Source organism: Ischnura elegans, chromosome 7, assembly GCF_921293095.1.
Source record: "Ischnura elegans chromosome 7, ioIscEleg1.1, whole genome shotgun sequence".
NCBI lineage: Eukaryota > Metazoa > Arthropoda > Insecta > Odonata > Coenagrionidae > Ischnura > Ischnura elegans.
In genome coordinates, this window is record NC_060252.1 from 117,624,821 (window position 1) to 117,645,816 (window position 20,996).

The 20,996-nt window shown below is 39.6% G+C and overlaps 2 long non-coding RNA genes across 3 annotated transcripts in view; both read right to left on the reverse strand.

The window, feature by feature from the left end:
- Nucleotides 1-12,683: 12,683 nt before the first annotated feature.
- The window catches only part of LOC124161914, a 65,346-nt gene continuing 57,033 nt past the window's right edge, over nucleotides 12,684-20,996 (reverse strand). For both annotated transcript variants that reach the window (XR_006865441.1, XR_006865442.1), the window contains 3 exons: nucleotides 18,866-19,079; nucleotides 17,474-17,945; nucleotides 12,684-12,755 (listed from right to left, as the gene is read on the reverse strand). This is a non-coding gene — a long non-coding RNA (uncharacterized LOC124161914). The remainder of the gene's footprint in view (nucleotides 12,756-17,473; nucleotides 17,946-18,865; nucleotides 19,080-20,996) is intronic.
- LOC124161915 lies at nucleotides 18,478-18,832 on the reverse strand. The gene is made up of 2 exons (XR_006865443.1): nucleotides 18,779-18,832; nucleotides 18,478-18,682 (listed from the first exon to the last, which is right to left on the reverse strand). It is a non-coding gene; the product is annotated as an uncharacterized LOC124161915 (long non-coding RNA).

Here is a 20,996-nt window from a genome sequence, read left to right on the forward strand (position 1 = left end):
TTCACCGTAAGGAAGGGGTCTGGAGAGTGCCCATCCGTAGAGATTATTCGCGTCAAGATAGGTTAAATATATCGAATCTTTACCTGGGTCATAACCTGACATGTACTTATTGTTCGATTCACAGTATCTTTTACAACACTGTGAAATTCCTCCGCGAATTCCGTTTTCGATCATGAGTATCATATCGTAATCAGTCAAAATCTCTAATTCTATTTCAGTGTACTTAAGCATTGCATCAAATGTTAAACCTGGTGCCGTGTAATACCACGCAGGATCTAATTTGTAGGCTCCGTAGCACACGTCTCGAAAGTTCTCAAAAACATCAGCGAGAAGAGTGACGTCACTTTTCAAATAAACATCACTGTAATCACCGAGTGTTTCACATCCAAACGAAGACCATACGTTCAAAGCGTGACCATAATCTTCGTCTGACACATGCTCGTCGTTCAATCTGTTGTAAAAATTATCCTTGTCCGGGAGCAAGGTTTCATCGAGCTTATTCAACGAATCAGTGTAATCATAGGGATAAACCCCCTTTCGTGTCACTAGTGGCGTCTTGTCACCAAAAATTTCTGTAGTATATTTAAATTCAGTCAGGTTCGAGACTAGAGAAGCAAGAGAAGCGGGCATAAATCGAAAGGTATCGACAAAACGAATTTTGAAATTATCCTCTATAGACTTGGAAAAAGTGATATATTTTTCTTCAGAATTTGGAATAATGAATATTTCCCTCTCATCATAGTCTAGCTCTCGTACAATGAAATGACCATCATACGCGGACAGGTTATGAATAAAAATAGGAAGAAATTGAGGCATCTGATACTGCACATTGCAAAAGGAATGAGCTGGACCTCGATACTGTCCCGTCAGGTGATCGTGATCCCTAACCCTATCCTCGTTCAACTCATTCCCACAAATGTGGCACGTCGATGCGTTTTGGAAAGCGCTCTCATTTTCCTCAGTGAGTGGTGTTATAGGAATAGTATTTTTGTACAACTTGAAAACCTTCTGGGCTTCATCTTTTATACTTTCAATAAAAACGCGTGCTGCATTAGGCCCTCGATACAATACTGGCTCTTCGCATCCGTTTGGAGTGATCATGATATAACAAAAGCTGAATGGTTCATGCTTCTGTATGATGTTAGTGAACGAAGTACTAGAGGACGGTTCGCATGTGTTTACATTATTAAGTAGACACTCAAAATCGGCATATATCACGTAAGGTACACGGAAAGTGCGATTAATGTGGGTAAATTTCAATAATTTATTGTCCTCGTCTGGTAGCACTATTTTACTTGGCGTCCCCGTTCCTATACATAATTCTTTGTGAGCCTGCAATTTTTGTTCGTCATGGTAATAAGTTAGACACCGTTTACAAATAAATATTTTGTGTTGGTGTTTTGTTATTTGGGAGCGCACGAGTCTTTCAAAATTCTTTATCCAGCAATAGTGAGCAGTTGTTTCGTTGGTAATGTACAGGAGGTCGCGATGGTCCTCAAGCTCATGATCTACAATTTTCAAAGGATACACATTGTTTTTATCATCTAGCCCGAACACATTAATTGAAATGTTTTTGGTACGTTCGAATTTAGGGATATCCTTCAGATCGACTGGGTAATCGATACATTCCCAATTGTAGTCACTATCACATTGAACGCAGTAGTACAAGCTAACACGTTGAGGGTTTCTTGCAATGTTTTTAGCCCATATCGCATACTTGAAACAATACTGATCTTCATTTTCCACGTTTATAACTGATTTGGTATTTTTTATCTTTCGTGGTAAATCTATATACGTTGAACCTCGAAGGGGGGTGTACCTGTTTATACGTAGCTCTAAACCTACAACTTCAGCTAAAGTCCATCCTGACCCTTTAGCTTGAAACTCGGACTTTTCTTTTAAAAGTTTAGAAAATATCTCGTCCACAATCTCATTTAACTGATCAACAAGTAGGACACGTTGATTACTAGTCTTAAATGAGGTATCTAGCTCCTCGTGTTCTCCTTCTCGAAATTTGCAAATCAATACAAGGTTGAACTTTATACTTCTGTTCGTCCTTATTTGCTCTCTAATTTTCTCAATCAATAGATTTTTTATTCCATCGAGAAAAGTTACAACGTCCTGAACATCCCCTTCGGGAGTTATCCAAAAGGTTTTAAGCCTGGATCTAATTGCCGATTCGATTTCATTGAACCCTCTCCCTATTTGCTCGTTAATTTTCATCCGGTGTGCATTTGTATTCTCATGAGGCATAGCCTCATCAATTCTGTAGAAGATTTCGCAGTAAGAGCAAAATTTTATACCATTTGATTTATGTATTGCATCTTTCATTATATGATATGTTTCCATGTCATCAATGCTTTCGTTTTCAAAAGCTACTTTTCTGTAAATGCACGCTAAAGCCTGTTCAAGTTCTTCTTTAGTTCTATATGTATTGTTTTTAAAGTTAAAAATGATGACTCTAATGGATGTCATGATTAATGTGAGAAATCTGAAAAAATAGAGAAAAGTTTATCTCATTCTTCGTCTTGGATCAATTGTAGGATCATAAAAACGTTCGATTCTAACCTCGTAACGCGTACCATCTACTTAAAATCTCAATTTAAATAAAATGTTAGTTTATTCTGCGAGGATAACTTCCTCAAGCTGTTATTTTAAGTCGGGAACTTGGAATATGGCTAAAAAGTTGGACTTACCAAGATGTAGATACGATGATGTTGTCTTCGTAGAGAGCAGATGACGTGGTCTTTGAGGAGTAGTCACCAAGAGGAAGTTCTCGGATCAAATGACGAGATTGCAATGAATGCTTCCGTCTTCGATCGGTATTTATAAAAGGAAATCTTCTCCTACTCTTCAGCGGAAGGCTGCCAAGTGGGTTGAGAAGACTGAATGATGTCAGCTATAGAGGTATTCCAACTAAGTGAAAAAGAAACCGAGGTCAATCCTCACGGATAGATAACAAAGTTATGCATTTCCTTACACCCAAATAAGGTAAGGAATGCGCAAAGCTGCTACTGAATGACGCCAGTAGTGTGGAAAATACCTAGCTCAATTCTCCCCGGGTGGATTGCGAAGTCGTTCTCTATTTCCTTTCACCCCAAATAAGGTAAAAATCCACAAATAAGGGAGTTATAGACCATCGCAGGAATTATCTCCAGGGTAAAGGGGTCACATCCTTGGAGTGAGGTGATTTCTTTTGCACACAAAAAATGAGTGGACACTTACTCATCAACATTCAAATTTAAACTATGGTCCTATTTGTTCAAATAAGGGAGTTATAGACCATCGCAGGAATTATCTCCCGAGTATAGGGGCCACGCCCTTGGAGTGAGATGATTTCTTTTACATACAAAAGATGAGTTGTCACTTACTCATCAACATTCAAATTTAATCTATGGTCCTATTTGTTCAAATAAGGGAGTTATAGACCATCGCAGGAATTATCTCCCGAGTATAGGGGCCACGCCCTTGGAGTGAGATGATTTCTTTTACATACAAAAGATGAGTTGTCACTTACTCATCAACATTCAAATTTAATCTATGGTCCTATTTGTTCAAATAAGGGAGTTATAGACCATCGCAGGAATTATCTCCCGAGTATAGGGGCCACGCCCTTGGAGTGAGATGATTTCTTTTACATACAAAAGATGAGTTGTCACTTACTCATCAACATTCAAATTTAAACTATGGTCCTATTTGTTCAAATAAGGGAGTTATAGACCATCGCAGGAATTATCTCCCGAGTATAGGGGCCACGCCCTTGGAGTGAGGTGATTTTTTTTGCATACAAAAGATGAGTTGTCACTTACTCATCAACATTCAAATTTAAACTATGGTCCTATTTGTTCAAATAAGGGAGTTATAGACCATCGCAGGAATTATCTCCCGAGTATAGGGGCCACGCCCTTGGAGTGAGATGATTTCTTTTACATACAAAAGATGAGTTGTCACTTACTCATCAACATTCAAATTTAAACTATGGTCCTATTTGTTCAAATAAAGGAGTTATAGACCATCGCAGGAATTATCTCCCGAGTATAGGGGGCACACCCTTGGAGTGAGGTGATTTTTTTTGCATACAAAAGATGAGTTGTCACTTACTCATCAACATTCAAATTTAAACTATGGTCCTATTTGTTCAAATAAGGGAGTTATAGACCATCGCAGGAATTATCTCCCGAGTATAGGGGCCACGCCCTTGGAGTGAGATGATTTCTTTTACATACAAAAGATGAGTTGTCACTTACTCATAAACATTCAAATTTAAACTATGGTCCTATTTGTTCAAATAAGGGAGTTATAGACCATCGCAGGAATTATCTCCAGAGTATAGGGGCCACGCCCTTGGAGTGAGGTGATTTTTTTTGCATACAAAAGATGAGTTGTCACTTACTCATCAACATTCAAATTTAAACTATGGCCTTATTTGTTCAAATAAGGGAGTTATTAAAGATTTTCTTACAAAGATACCTGCTACTAACCTATATTCTCCTAATACCATCATTCATATATTGACCCACCGAATCTAAACTATTTGCTCTATCAAAATTTTTCAAACGGAATTATTCCTTTACTAATCTCCCCGTATTTTAGAGGAGAAAACGAGAGTACTAGGACCAGGATTTCTACCATACCCTTAGTATCCTAGGACACTTAAAAAATTTCATCCTGTTTTTTGACCGGGAGTCGAAGGGGGGTATTGAGCATAACATACTCATGAATTTTCTCGGTTCCAGAAGCAATAGAAAAAATAGAAAAAAATCCGAAAAACTCAGTTTCACGGATCATATTTACCTTAAAGCGGCAAACTCCTTCGGCGTCCGGGTCTCTGATGATTCTTCTGGAATTCATACAGAACTCATACAGAATTCATGCAAAATTCACTTCTTGAAGACCTACTCGATGATTCAGTTGGACCGATGGAATCAGACTAGTTCTGAGACCGCTGGTGATTTTCTCAGAGACTTCACGGCCTTATATACTGCTTAGAAGGTACCGTGGAAGGGGAAAATCTAGGCGTAACCTACCCATCCCACTTAGATCGCTTGGAAACGCCTTTCACTTATAGCCTTGCCTCCTAGGCGTAACCTACCCATCCCACTTAGATCGCTTGGAAACGCCTTTCACTTATAGCCTTGCCTCATACCATAGACAATATGTGCAGTTTTTGAGGAGGGTTCTGAAAATGAGTATTTATCGCTGTGGTGACGAATTTTTGGAAATGCTAAAGTATTCTAGATTGAATTTGATGATGATAGGAATTTGAATGGTGATCATAGCATAAATATTAACTAAGTTATTGCGATTTTTAATAATCAACAATTGTTTATAAGACAAGATACTATTTATCTTCATAACTATGACTTGTATCGAAAAAGTGTAAGAGACCTTTTTTACTGATCTAATTATTTGCTCTTTCACTTAAAAGGATTTATTTTCAAAAATGTTCAATAGCAAAGTAGTTAGAGGTATTATTTCGGTTATTTCCGATGCGGAGACGGGGAAATACGATTCACGTTACCTCCACGGATGAGGAGATCTTGCTAACTGTCAATGGGAACATATCCAACTCGAGTGGGAGAAGCTATGGCCTCGGCACGTGTCTGGAATTCACGGGGGGGTTGAGAGGCGACGTTGTGACGTCATGTGCCAGACTCGCCAAATCCCCACTACTTGCTAGCAGGGTACTCTGCTACCTGCTAGTAGCCAGCATCGCAGCGGCGCACAATATCCTCACCCCAAGGTCACCTTACACGGCGAAAGCGGGATCCAGAATGACGTCAGACGGGCTTTTCCCGGCATTCATACTTAGCCGTCGCGTTTTCGCGCGCTTCAAAATTTTCACTTTTCATTTAATCGCGAAAAATATTTATCGTAATTAAAAAATGTGAAAGCGTGAAATGCGTACTCAATGAGCAATAATCTTTCGAATTAGGCAGTATAAAAATGTAACGAAACCACCCTATTAAGAGATATTTTCAGCCGAACGCATACATATGGGAATTCGTTTTCCCACCTTACAACAATGTAGGAGTTTAATAAATTCTAATCGTACTCTTGTTTGAGTATTTGTTTTTATTAAGAGTAAACATCTGGTGTCCTTACACCCCCTGCCACACGCCTTTTCCAGGCTGCTTGCGGCTTAGTTTGTAAATGTGATGATAGAAGAGTTTTCAAAACTAACCCTTCTATCTCCTTCTTCAAAATCGATGGTAATTTTATTATCTCAAAAAGAAAAATCGACTGCTACGATCAGTGTTTAGATTCCATTCAAATCACAAAACTGACAAATTCGAATTTACTTACTAATTACAATTCAATCCCCATGATATAGAGCGTTCCACATTTAGTTAACAGTATGGGCTCTTATGGAGAATCGTTTCCCATCTTCATAATCTCCGTAAGACCGTGAGGGCGGTGTTGTCAATAACAACACGAAAATTAATGTTGCGCGATGTACTGATTAAAAATTTCATTCTAATGTAGAAACAGATGCTGCATTCATTGGTGGCAATAGTTTTTCCATGAATATTATAACAAAAGCTATAGAAAACATTTCCTTAAATTTCCGTTAGACACGTGTATTCTTTTACTTTATCTTCTTCTCGCAATTGTTGCCTGGCCGTTGACTGTATTGATTTGAATCTGCTGCATAAAATTCTTCGTAATATTTTCTCTTTGAAGGTCATCACCAATTTTATCGAGATTGAGTTAAATGATGTTATGCCGACGTAACACCCTTTAGGACACGAAAATTTTGATTTTTGGAAGGTAAAAAGTAGTCGCTTACTAACTTACGTTTCTTGCATTGTATGTCCCTATATGCTGCGTATCAAATTGGAGAAAACTATAAAGTTGTTTTTAGTGAAATAATCATTAGCTTACCTCAATTCTGAAGGGAGCTACAAGGTTTTGATCTTAAGAAAAAATATTACGGCGCCGCTGGGCCGGGCTTCTTGCTTTCTCTTGCGCGCAGAGGGAAAATTCTCGGGCGGAGGTTTTTGTCAATGCATACTATGAAATATTTATCTATTCGTTTGATATTCTGAGCAGAGAATACTCATAAATCGTAACAGCAGTGTTTTTATTTCAACATATTGATACGCGAAAGCAAGCAATTTTGAACGGCTGGAAACAAGACGCAAATTTCGCCTTGGGTGTTTCGGTCCCGCCGCAGGAATCAAGAAAGAGAATATCTCATAATCGATGCACTGAATAGTAGAGGCCTTCACGTTGTAGAAATCCAACTTACTGATTTGTGAATGAAAAACTTTGCTGTTTCTACAATTTGGAACTTTATTTTCCTTAGGAAATTGATTGTAGAAACAGCAAAGTTTTTCATTCACAAATCAGTATCTCATAATCTGCGCGAAACACTACCCCATCCACTGCACGCCTTTCATAAAAGGGGGCTTGGGTTTTTCCTCAAGTTCCGTTCTTAGGGTACCATAAAACATCTGCACTAGAAGCGACCCTAGCCGAAGGGGCCGGGGGAAGAATTTACGAAAGCATTTCAGTTTGTCGTTGCATTTTTTGGACTGAACTTGTGTTGTGTGGTCTGCTGAATTTGAGAATTGTGAAGCGTGCTTTACACTTATCTCTGCTGTAACATGCCCAATCACTATGTCCGATACAAAGAAGAGAAGAAAAAAGTTGAGAAGCTCAGAAGCCGCGAAAGACAGTTGGTGCTCAAAGACTTCTCGTACTTCAGGGGATCTCTAAGCTTTAGTGAGGCCTGTCGAGAAACTTCGAAGGTTACTGGGTGCTCGGAGTCCACTATTTACAGAGTGAGAAAGGAAAGCTCCCGTGGTCCATTGGTAACTCCTTCAAAAACTAAAGAAATTAGACAGCCTTACAAAAATTCGAGAGCAGTGATTTTCGACGATTTTGTGAGATCGGGAATTAGAAGGAAGGTACATGAATCCTTCGCGAAAAGTATTCCTCCGACTTTAAAATTCATCTTTAGATCGATAAGTATGGATAGTGAACTCCCACATTACAAAAGGACTACGCTATAACGTCTTGTTTTGAACATAGGCTTCCTGTACGAACGCAGGGGGAAAAGAAGCATCCTTATTGAAAGGGATGAAATTATTCGTTGGCGGCACAATTATTTAAGGCAGCTAAAAAATATCGACGCGAACACAGGAAGATTGTATTCACAAACGAAACTTGGATTAATGTTGGACAAACAGTGAACATGACTTGGCGAGACAAACAAATAGAAACTCCGCGTCAAGCTCTCCTTGTTGGACCAAGTACAGGGCTTAAGGCCCCCATTTCCCGAGGAGGACGATTTGCAATTATACATGCAGGGGCGGAAAAAGGGTTCAGAAAAGGAGCATGGCATGTGTTTCTGTGCAAAAAGAACTCAATGGATGAGCAATACGAAGTGGATTGCGAGTGTTACGAGAGATGGTTTGAGCACTCACTTCTTGCAAACCTACCCGAAGGATCAATTACAGTGGTAGATAATGCCTCTTATCACTCAAGGAAATTGGAATCCTTGCGGACTACAAGCTGGAGGAAAGATAATATTGAGGAATTTGGATTCCTGAATCCCTGAAGACGATGGGCGAGTTGTCCATCGAAACGTTGGAAGGAGAAATGAAGGACCTGACCCGGTGTGAAACCCGAGAAAACTTCACTGCATATTAAGGAATAGTTGGCTGGCAAAGGAATTAGCTTCGATGATGACAGCTTCAAAAAGAGATCTTTTATTTATAGTAAACCAAGTACGAGAAAAATTTGAAAATTTTAAGATTAATGAATTTGCAAAGGAGCACGGCTGTACAGTTCTGAGATTACCACCATACATATCATTGCGAATTAAATCCAATTGAGATGGTTTGGGCTCAAGTGAAACATTACGTCGGCATGAATAATTCAACGTTCAAGAAGACTGAAGTGGAAAACTGAGAGCAGAAAGCTTTGATACTATTACTCCGGAGAACTGGAAACACTATGTTGAACACGTCAAGAAGGTGGAAGAAGACATGTGGCATGCAGAAAATTTGCAGGATGATATAGAGGAGTTGATTGTTCGTCTTCAACATCTCAGTCGACATCGTCTTCAACCGAGGAGACAGGGTCACAGCCTAGCACAGCCCGCTACATGGAGGGAGTCGAAAGTCTGTCGGACTCATAAACAAGAAAGTATGGAGGGACTATAACCATTTATTACATTTTATGTGTTTCTGCTGATTATGACGCTCGAGTACTATTAATCATCAGGCAAGGAGTATTTATTGAGATTTGAAGGATCATTGCTATTCATAATTTATCTGCGTCACTAATTGCATCATAATGCTGGCCAAGCGATAGTCAATAAACTGAAGAAGAGAATTAAGCTTTAAAAAACATGAGCAATAGCCCTAATAGGTGCGTGTGTGGGCAATGCGTTAAAATACTTGTATTCAATGTTGTCAGCAATGTTCTTTACTTACCTTGTCCTAAAATTTTGCTGGGTGAAAGTATACAGTAAATAGTATGTATAGTACAATAATTCACTATCACCAGTATTATAATTGGGTGGGTGTGTGAGAAATTTTGAATGACTTTTGTGGACCCTAACTGCTGGATCAGGGATAACCATTTGAGCCGTGATGGAGTACACTTAAATAGGCAGGGATCCGCTGTTATGGAGAAGCTGTTCAGAAACATTACGCAGAAATTGTTCCAGCCGGGAAACTTATAAATGGCTCAGGAGGTGGTTCCGTCCATCCAAGAGGATATGAAGGTGAGGGCTTAATAATTCTACTGGCAAACTGTCGCAGTATTTTAAACAAAGTTGAAGAGTTCGGGTCATTGATTGAAGCCTGCAATCCCGATATTATGATTGGTACTGAATCGTGGCTCAGTGAGCATGTTGATTCCAATGAGGTTTTCCCACTTAATTTTGTACCCTATAGGAGAGATAGGGATGGGAGAGGGGGAGGAATATTTATCTGCGTAATAAACAAACTAGTGAGCACACTGGAATGGATAACAGATGATTGTGAGATGATGTCTGTTAGTGTTACAGGTAAAAATGGTCAGAAAACCCTAAAAATTATTGCTATCTATAGAAGCTCAAACGAAGGGACGCATGCGGTGGAGTTTTTAGCGGACGCATGCTCGGAAAGTCCGGAGGGTCATACAATAATTGCAGGGGATTTAAACCTTCCGGGAATTCACTGGGCTGGCGACGCTGTCGCGGTAGGGGGCGGTAAGGCCCAGGAATTTGCTAGTCGCCTTGTAAATGAAGAGGGCTTTGTGAAGGTGGTGGAAAAACCCACCCGTGGGGCAAACATACTTGACGCCATGCTGGTGAGATCAGGAGGGTTGGCGGGAGAAGTAATTGTCTCTCCGGGTATAAGCGACCATTCGGCGGTGTGCGTACAACTAAACTGGGCCAAGGCTCAGTTTAAAGAACCAGATAAGGAAAAGATAATATGGCAGTTTGGGAGAGGGGATAGAGAAGGATTCCAGTTATTTTTAAGGGAGAGGTTCTCTGAATGGATAAGCAAGGGACAGAGTGTTGAGGAAATTTGGCAGACATTTAAGCAGATAATGAATGAAGGCCTAAGTACCTTCGTTCCGAATAAAAGAATCAAAGAAAATACCGACCCAGAATACTACAACCATACAATTAGATCACTGAAGAGAAAAATAAGAGTCATTCACAAAAAACGGGATTGGAGTCCAGAGTTATCTACCAAGTATAAAATGTTAATCCGCCTATTAAATAAGGAAAAGAAATTAGCCAAAGAAACGTTTTTGCGGAATATTATCCCTAAAGACAACGGTAATAAATTTTATAAATATTTGAGAAGGAGGGAGGGGAGCAGGGACAACATCGCAGTTTTATTAAACAAAAAAGGGCCCTTAGTTACAGATGATAAAGAGAAGGCTAATGAGTTCCGCGTCTGGTATTCTAATGTTTTTGCGAGCGCAATGAATAGAATAGATAATTCAGATATTTCACTGGTTTCTTGGGAACGGTCGGGGATGACGAACACACAGAACCCTATAAATATTTCCACTACCAACTCAGAAATATATAACAAAATCAAAAAAACGAGGCCAAATAAATCAATAGGACCAGATGGAATTTCAATCGATTTACTGAAACTGGGAGGGAGTGCTGTGGTGGGTTATATTCTTCATTTATTCAATGTAACTATGAACAGCCATACCCTACCCAAGGACTGGAAGAAGGCTAACATAAAGCCCATATTTAAAGGTGGTGACAAAAAACTTGTTGAGAATTATAGGCCAGTAAGCTTGACTTCAGTGGTTTGTAAATTAGTTGAAAAGATAATTGCTGAGTACCTCCGGGATTTGTGGGAAAGTGAAAATTGGTTATTCGAACGACAACACGGTTTTAGAAAAGGACACTCATGTCAAACCCAACTCTTAGGGTTCTGTCAAGAAATGGCTGACTCCATGGATGCGGGTTTGGAAGTGGACGCCGTTGTAGTAGACCTGTCTAAAGCCTTCGATAAAGTTGAACACAATCGACTCATACTAAAGATGAGACAATTACCCCAGCAAATAGACAAACGGGTGATCCTGTGGGTTGAGGACTTTCTGAAAGGTCGAACTCAAAGAGCACAAGTTGGGGATATGAGTTCTGATGAAACAATGGTTACATCGGGGGTGCCTCAAGGTAGTGTTCTTGGGCCAATCTTGTTTTTAATTTATCTAAATGACCTCCCAAACAAAATTAACTCGCATGTTAGACTTTTTGCTGACGATTGCATTATTTATAAACAGATAGGAGGAGAGAGCGATCATGAATCTCTGCAAGTGGACATTAATAAAATGGCAGACTGGGTGACTCAGAACGGGATGGATATAAACGTTAGTAAATGTAAGCTTATATCCTTCGGCAACAAGATAAAGTCTACCAAAAGAGACTATCAGTTCTTAGGTAACCCTATTCCTAGGTGTGACAACTGTAAATATTTAGGTGTCCACCTGTCTAAAGACTTGAATTGGGGGCTGAACGTTCAATATACTGCCAAGAAAGCCTTCAAGAAACTGCACTGGGTGATGAGAAATCTAAAGGGAAGCAAGTTTCGCACGAAGGAAATGGCCTATAAAACACTAGTTAGGCCTATCCTAGAGTATGCCTCAATGGTGTGGGATCCCTATGAGGTGGGACATATAAAGGCCTTGGAGAGAGTTCAAAGAAAAGCGGCTCGATACGTTTTGTGTAGGCATCGGAGGATAGAGAGCGTATCAGGCATGTTAAAAATACTGGGGTGGGAATCTTTGGAAAGTAGGAGAAAAAGAAACCGACTCTGCGGTATGTATAAAATATACAAAGGGGATAAAGCATGGAGGGAATTAAGCAATGAAGTGGGAAAACCTAACTTCATTGGTAGGAACGATCATCAGGTCAAAATCAAATGCCGGGCGCAGAGGACCTATGTTAAAAAATTTTCATACCTGAATAAAACAATTGAAGATTGGAACAGATTGCCTGCAGAGTTATTTGAGCCCTTTCCTAATAATGTAAAAATATTTAAGAAAAAGCTGAAAAAATATTTAATTTTTTAGAAATTTTAATAAAATTTTAAAATTTGTACAACACTCTAGTTGATATGTGACTTTGTGAGGATGTTGTGTTTTTATTTTTTGTATATACATGTTACCACCTGGCCAGTTGCCAAATTGTAACTTATGCAATAATAATAATAATAATAGTATTAGGGCATTTTCTCATCTTCTTTGGCATCAGTTGGACTAAACACTCAACTGCAATTCACCTGGAATGAAAGGAAAATTTTGATCATGTAGCAGCCCAAGAAGATTATCACGAGTGTGTAAAATATTTAGCAATAAATATTTTTAATCAGTAACTACAACCACTTATTATTTTATAAATTTATTGGTCAGCATTACAAGTATATTAAAAATAACTATCCAGAGCATTTTCAAAAATCTTTTTAGATATGACAACATGAGTGTACTGGTATACCCACTGGTCCATATAAGACCTGGAAATATGAGACGCTTGGAAAAGGGAGCACGGAACTCCCATGAATGCAGCTAGCACGCGATCGCATCCGTTTCACGAAGGGGATAATATGTTTCCCAACATTGAAATGCAAAGTCATTCTGGCGATTATGCATCTGACTTTATTTTTGATGAATATTGCCGAAGACATCGAACGAGATAGAAAATCACGCATTGATAATTAATCTGGGACACGGATACGCCGCAACTGGATAGTCGGGAGTCTGCTGTATTAGAAAAGGGACTATATGCAAAAATGAGTAGAGAAAATTCACCACGAAATTCAGCTTCCATAAAGGCGAAATGTAAAGTCATACCACACACAGCCAAACATTTTAAACAGCATGTGGGAGGCATATGACCAATATTTGTTATTAGTTCTCACCAATTTTTAAACCATAAAACTCTTTTGATGAACTTTAAACTGTCAAAATAACCTTTAACGCTTTATATATACAGTAGTACCCCGTATTTGCGTTATCGGAATTTACGTTTTCCCACAAATTGCAAGTTTTTTTCTGGGTCCCATCATATTTCCTATCTCTCCAACGTAAATAGAACCCCGTACGCACGCCGTGTTTTTTTCGTTTTCCCGCCATTTGCATCACGACGTGCCGACTAAAAAAATGATTTGCCGACTAAAACAATTAATCTTTCATATCAGCCCTTATAAACTGTCTTTTGGCTTTCTTTCGCGCATTTGTATTTAAAAATACAAGAGAGAGAGATACGTAATGGGAACTATTTTCGGGAAGAATTTGAATGTGGCGCGACAAAACGCCACTAGCGTATGAAAGTTGCACAACGTCATTTCGTTTTCTGCCAGTGGATAAAGGATTCATGTTAAGAAAGTAGGTGTTTAAACGAATTCAAATTCGAGCTATCCAGCTATGTAATAATTATAACGTAAGAACTCCTGAAGGAATGTTGGCAATAATCATATAGTCTATAATTTGATACAAGAGTTTGAAAGGAAACCAGACATGATGGAACGTGATAAATGCCGGAATTATAAAACTTGACCGACAACTGGGATCATTTGCACTGACTTCATTGAACAATTGCGTAGCAAGTATGGGTTAATTAAATACTTAAAATAACTTATTTAAACTTGAATTATCCCATTCAAATCACAGTGCATTGCAAACTATTGTAACTTTCAAAAATATTGAAGTCACACGATAGTTTGTACTACTTGATCGCCGAGGAGTAGTTCAGATACTCGTGTGTTGCCAAGTTACCCTCAATTATTACGGGAAATAGAATTTATCCCACTTGAAAATGAAAATTCGAGGTGAAAAACGCTCCGAATCCGATCAGATTGCCAGTCTGAACATGATGCCATTTTAAAAAATGCAAACATTTATCAAAAAAGAGAAAATACTTGAAGAATTCCAGGTAAGAAGAATTAGAACAAATTCTAAACAAGTAGTTTTTAAATGAGTGCAAGATCATCAAATGTCCCTGCAAATGTTGTCATCTAAAGGCCTGTTTACATAGTACATTAACCATGCGAGGTAATGTAAAAATTTATGAACGCACGACTGTACACGAAAATGCACCATGTATTCACCCAACTTATGCGAATGCACGGACAGAAAATTGAACCTGTTCAAATTTGGTTCATGCATTCATAGTCAGATTTAGGGAAGGGGCATGAGCCCCCCTCCCCAGATGCTTAAAAACTAGACAAAATTTGAATACGGTTATCATAGGCGGATTTACGGGGGGGTGGGGGGGGGGCACGTGCCCCCCGAAACCTTACAAATTATGCAAGATTGTTAATGAGGTCCCTTTATCATTGCGTTCATTTTGTATTAAGAGGTAATCTTGTGCCCCCTCCCCCAGGACAAAATCCTGGATACGGCCTTGCTTGTGCCCTCCCAGAAAGAAATCCTGGATCTGCCCCTGGCAGTCATCATCACGTTTGCTTTGTTTTGTGTATTACGGAGGCTCAACCATTTAATTCAAAATTAATAACTTTGATATAAAAATAAAAAGAATTTCGTAAAGTCATTGTTATATCTTGCTTTTAATCTCGAGACAAGATCGTTTGCCTGTTAGGCCCTCCGTGCCCCTCCCAGAAAGAAAAATCCTGGATCTGCCCCCGCATGCATTTGTACAGGTCCCGTTCCGGTCCACAAAAGTGAAGCAGACATTAACTCCTACATTTTAATATATCATGTAAACAGGCCCAAAGGCCCTTGAGAAAAAGGATTGTATTTCCCCACAAGATTGGGAATCGAAGATTCCACAGCATCTATAATGGTTGGTTGGATAGATTAAAAAATAGTTGCCGTCTTGTATACAAACGGTGAGTGGTGAAAGCAAAGATGTTAACATAGAGACAGCAACTCAGTGGAAAAAAATCTGAATTGATTAGACTTCTGGAAGGTTACAGCCCAAAAGATGTTTTCAATTCAGATGAAACAGGATTATTTTTTAATTCTTACTGCCATCAAAAACACTGTGCTTCAGAGGGGAACAATGTTGTGGAATAATGCTTGGTGAAAAATTACAAAATTAACATTTCCAAAGCCAGTATGTGAGTAAAAGTGAAAATTCTCTATTTCTAACTACATATTTGCATTTTCCCGCAATTTGCACTTTTTTTCTTGGGTCCCTAGAAAAGTGTAAATAAGGGGTTTTACTGTATATATATATTGACCATTAATTACACTGTGGAACAGCCATTTTGTGGTCTTAGATCTGTGACTTTTTTCTGACTACCTTTTGGTCTCTGAAAGGTTCTCCTGGTTCATATTCGGGGTATTACTCTAAAGAATATCATACGACCATTATTGCAATTCTGTCTCCTGCAAGTTCCATCCATCGTGAAATAAAAATGCTGGAAGATACTCACGTAAAAGTTTTCGGCAAATTTATGAAAATAATATCTGCGAGAAAAAAAATGAAAATTTTTTCTACCACAAACGACTAAGATTAATCGAGGAAATTAATTATGAATTGTTAACATGATCACGTAGTTTTGGAGAAAATATTTTGTGAGAACATAAATTTTTAAGTTGTCATCTCCAAGCAAGGGAGGCGGAATAGATTTTCCGTCCTCCATGAAAGATACAACGTAGTATCGCCAGAAACGGTTCATCAATTATATCACCTGTTAAACATTTTGACTATGCAATACATGATCGATTTTAAACCCTTTAACTGCCAGCCTATTTCAGGTGGGATGTACAAAGACTGCCAAGGCTATTTTCCAAAATAAACAACATTTCAGGTTTAAAAATTTTTCAGCTACTTAATATTATTTAATACTTCAAGATTTTTTTCTCAGATCTTAAGATATATTTATATCTTATTTCCATATACAGATTATGGGGGTTTACGTAAATTACAGCCGATGAACAGGCCACAGTCACAAAAAAAGAGAAATAATTTGGGCGGATACGTCGGCCCCTGGCAGTTTTCGCTCAACCAGCAATGGTGGCAGTATAAGAGTTAAATCGATTTTTCAAATTGTTATCTAGGAAATGTTTAAATGTTTGTTACCCCCCCAACCACCTTCCCCTCTTCCCCTTTCTTCCACTCCCCCCTCCTCCCCACCCCATCAAACATCTATTTACGCTAGGTCTTTTAGTGTCACCCCTTGCGAAATATGGAATCGATAGGGTAGTACCTTCATCTAAGGAAACGAAAGGCATTGATTGCGATTCGTCACCCACCATTAATGTATTCATAATATACAAATAATTTGGCTTCAGAAATCCCAGTTCAGATCAATATTGATGGTCAATTTTATCCTCGTTTGAAAAAGGACAGATTGGCGCCTGTGCGATGCCACTTCACATAACGTCACAGGGACCTAGTTTCTACACGAGTGGATAGGAGTTTTACATTGTCTGAGACTACCAATGCATGCATGACACACAGGGCTCAGGGAAACATGTCTTAATAACTACCTATTCAAATTACCAATGGTTGGAAAGTTTACTTCATTTGATAAGGTATTAATAATACTTATTTAAGCCAAGCGCTACCTGCTAGCAGGGTACTCTGCTACCTGCTAGCAGGTAGTCCCTCGGACACAGGGACAGAACAACAACTCCATCCTTTTTTCACCTCATTAATTAAGTTTATTTTACATGTAACATGGCATTAGCTTTCACTCAGTAAGTTTTCGCAGGTTTTTCATGCCCCCTTCTTGTGTGGGCGTTTTCCTGCAGAGGGTTTTTTTGCTGAAGGATATTACACCCTTATCCTCATGTTTTCTCCCACAAACATAAATCTTTTTTACACAAAAATTTCACACATACTTTTTTATCTTTTTTGACATTTCACAAATACCGTATATTGTGTATCTTCTGTACTGTTAAGGTTTATATACCATTTTTTAATATGTTTGCATTGACGCTATCGAGGGGTAAAGTGGAAGAGAGGACTTTTCAGTCTCAACCTCGTACGAATAAAGGCATATATTTATTATTATTATTATTATTCCCTCACCCAACGAACAGCGTTCAGTACGTCTTTGCGCGGTGGTTGAGCGTGCTCTTCTGCGAGAAGCACTTGTGGCACACGCCACACGCAAAGGGCCTCTCCCCCATCTGCACCCACAAATAGTGTGTGCAGGCGCCGCAGGATCTCGTTTGGAGTCGATACCCATGATGCTGTTTCCCACCCATGGGTGGCGGCGATGGCAAGGATCCTAGTATGGTTGTACCCAATATTCCTCGTAGTGGTCGAAAGAGTCGGCCATTCAGACCCCAATGTGAGTAAGAGATGGAGCTGGTGTGCTTCGGGGAGTCCTTGTTGTTTGCCGGGAGCGTAAGCAGCCCTAGAACCTCCTGGTCTGCGGGTGTGGGCAGAATTCCGGGTGCGGTGGCCGGGAGAAGCTGTCGAAAGCCTTGTTCTAGGGACAGGGTCTGGTAAGCTGGCTGCGATGCCGGAGGCTGTGACCCAAGGTAATGCGATGGTTCTTGTGTGGAAGGCAGCAAGGGTTTTGTAATGATAGGATAAACATCAGCGTAAAAATTTAAATGTCACGATGAGCGAACAGAAACTACATGACAGAAATAATGAATTCTTAAGGCCGATTTACACGTGGCATGGAATTGCGCAGATTAGAGGTGCATTAATTTCTAAAATGGCGTGGAATTGCACGAATGCATGAACGAAATTAGAACGGGCTATTCTGCCATCTCGCATCCACGCATTCTCGCATGTGTTCTAGCAATTCACTGCTTTACACGACACAATTTTGATTGCGCCTTCGGACGTATGTCAGATTGCACAATTCCATGTACCGTGTAAAACGGCTTTTAGAATAGTAAAAGAAGAGATTTCTTAATATTGTCAAGTCTATAATTTTTCCAGCGCCCTTGAAAGAGTTCTGATGCCCTGAAATATTATAATCACCTGGAAAGCATCATCAATCTCGATTACAACATCAACATATTACCCCAAAAGCCGTCCCAATGGCCGAGGGTGAAATCAATTTTTTCAGGCTGTGTAACTGATTCAATTTGTATATGAGAGCAGAGGGGTTGGAGAACAAGGTGATATCTTTGCCAAATTCGACCCAGAAATATGAATGTGAAATATCAAACCAAGTCATCGCACAAATTCAATAAAGCTGACTAGGTTTTGCAGAATGCTACGTGGAACAAAAGCAGACTTTTTTCAGGCGTTTCATCATCAAATTCACAGAGTATTCTGAAAAGACAAAAAGGCCCACATGATTCCACGACATCACAGCTTCACAGGTAAACAGACATCCTCAACGGAGGGAAAGATCTAAGAAACACTCACGAATTGGACGAGAGAAAATTTAGAATTCCTTCCACCTCCAATTTGAAGTTTTTTCCACGAGAGGAGACTTTCAGTTCATGACTTTACCTGTGCGGTTTGACGGCACTGTGGCTCTTTGCGTGCTGGGTCAGGTCACTCGCCTTGATGTACCGTCATCCGAAATCCCTGCACGCAAAGGGGAGCTCCCCCAAGTGGTGCGTCCTTGCGTGGCACAACAGCTGACTGCTCTTGCCAAATTCCTTACTGCAATGCGAGCAAACGCAATGTTTGTCACTATCCCCATCCGCCATATCCCCGAGCCCTGTTCTCGGAAGACAATGAACGCACATCAAAGAAGAGTGAAGAAACAGGCCAAACTCCAATACAAGCATACCAACATAGTATGTATAAATGTAACATGCACTAACTCAAATAACGTCTTTCAAAGTGTACAACCAAATCAGAACATGTATACACACAACCAAAGTGCCTTTAAGTCAAAGAAATTTTACAACAATCCCGGTTGATGCCACGTTATTACTGCGATGGATTAGAATTTTAACACACCCAAAATTACTCACATACTTTTAAATAATATTATATTTATGGTTATAAAAGGACAAGGAATACATTACTTAGCATATGTTGTATTTAAAATTTAAATTTATTCAATGCAAGCTAAGACACCGTTTAGACCTCATGACCAGATATTGAAGCCACCTGAAATTCTATTCTTTGTGTTTTTGAAACTTACATATCAATTCTGTTGGTTTGCCTGACATTCCACGTTTCCATGCAGTCATAAAAAATATATTAAGCTATGGTGGAAGGTATTATTCGTTGATATTTGCATCTGAGTTTACCGATCCGACCGTACCTAGTAAGCATCAGAAGGGTAAGGCTACAAGTGAATACCTACTAATCTCCGAGCGCCATACATACCATGTAAATTTAGCTGAAAAACGCCGTGTGAATTATTATAATCGAAAGTGGAAAATTTGATAACTATCGAAAATCCAGGCTTAAGTCTGTGTCGCGACCCGACCCCGGATAAGCCGGGACTCGAATCCGAACTATTTTAACGTGGGCTCTTGCCCTTGGCGTCGGGTATCAATGATAGTCATGGATTGCATTTTAATAAAAGAAAAAGGAACTCTACCTTTTTTTCCGGCGACGGCACGAATCACCCTGGGAGGCTGGAGGCAGGAGAAGGCGGCAGCACGCTGTGGCGACAGGCGATAGACTGGCAAATACTGGCCTAGCGATGGATAGGGCGCGAGGAATTTCCCAAGTTCCCGGAGGGGGAAGGGATTATGAAGTCTAAATTTCGCAAGTAACGGAAGCTGATGGCGAAAATGGCCCACAAGAGAGGGCCTAAAAGCAAGGTATGAAGAGAGTGAAAGCAAAAAATACCAGATCCCGGGAAGCGGGTATCGACGAGCCAAGCAGGCGCGAGACAAGAGTTTACAATAATCAAGGCATGCACAATCACGCCTTTCGCGATCAAAACTTCACCCCGAAGTAGTCGAAGACTCGAAGTAGAAGACCTCAAGTATCTCCCGGTTTACCTTAATATAGTGTCTCTCGAATGACGTAGAGACGTTCAAAAAGCCCAGGTATTCCGCGAAAACATATCTTTTAAACTAGACCCCCCCCTTCAAAAGTTAGAACCCGTGAGCGTTCCATTAATGGTGTTTATTCTTATTTGCCAGTCTCTCGGTCATTGCCTTTCCTTCTCCTCCTCCCGGATCTCCCATTTTATGAAAAACAGGGCTGTTTGTGCATCGTCCTCTGCCTCGCAAACAGCCCTGTCCTCCGCGAAATAATTTGCAAATGGCCCCCGAATTTCGGGCCATTACATCTGCTACACCGCGCGATAGTATAAAAAAATGCCGAAAAGTTTTTTTTTATTTAGCTCCAATGCTCAAAATAGGGGTGCGCCTCTTACACACGCTTATACAGTAACTAACGCATAATTCCAGGGACTTATAATTCAAACATGATTCCTGATTTTCCCAGTGGACACCCTGTTACCCCACGTCGTGGTGAAGGATAAGCTAAAAATTCATGGACTAATATGGTGATTCTTATACACCACATCATGAGAATATATTTCAGTGTTACCTACTTAAGAATCATTACTAGAGCGTGGAAAAAAAGTCTCTAATTTAAAAAAAAAAGTCGCCTAAAAAGTCGTCAATATTTTTTAAAAAAGTCTCCTTAAAAGTCTGAGTTATTT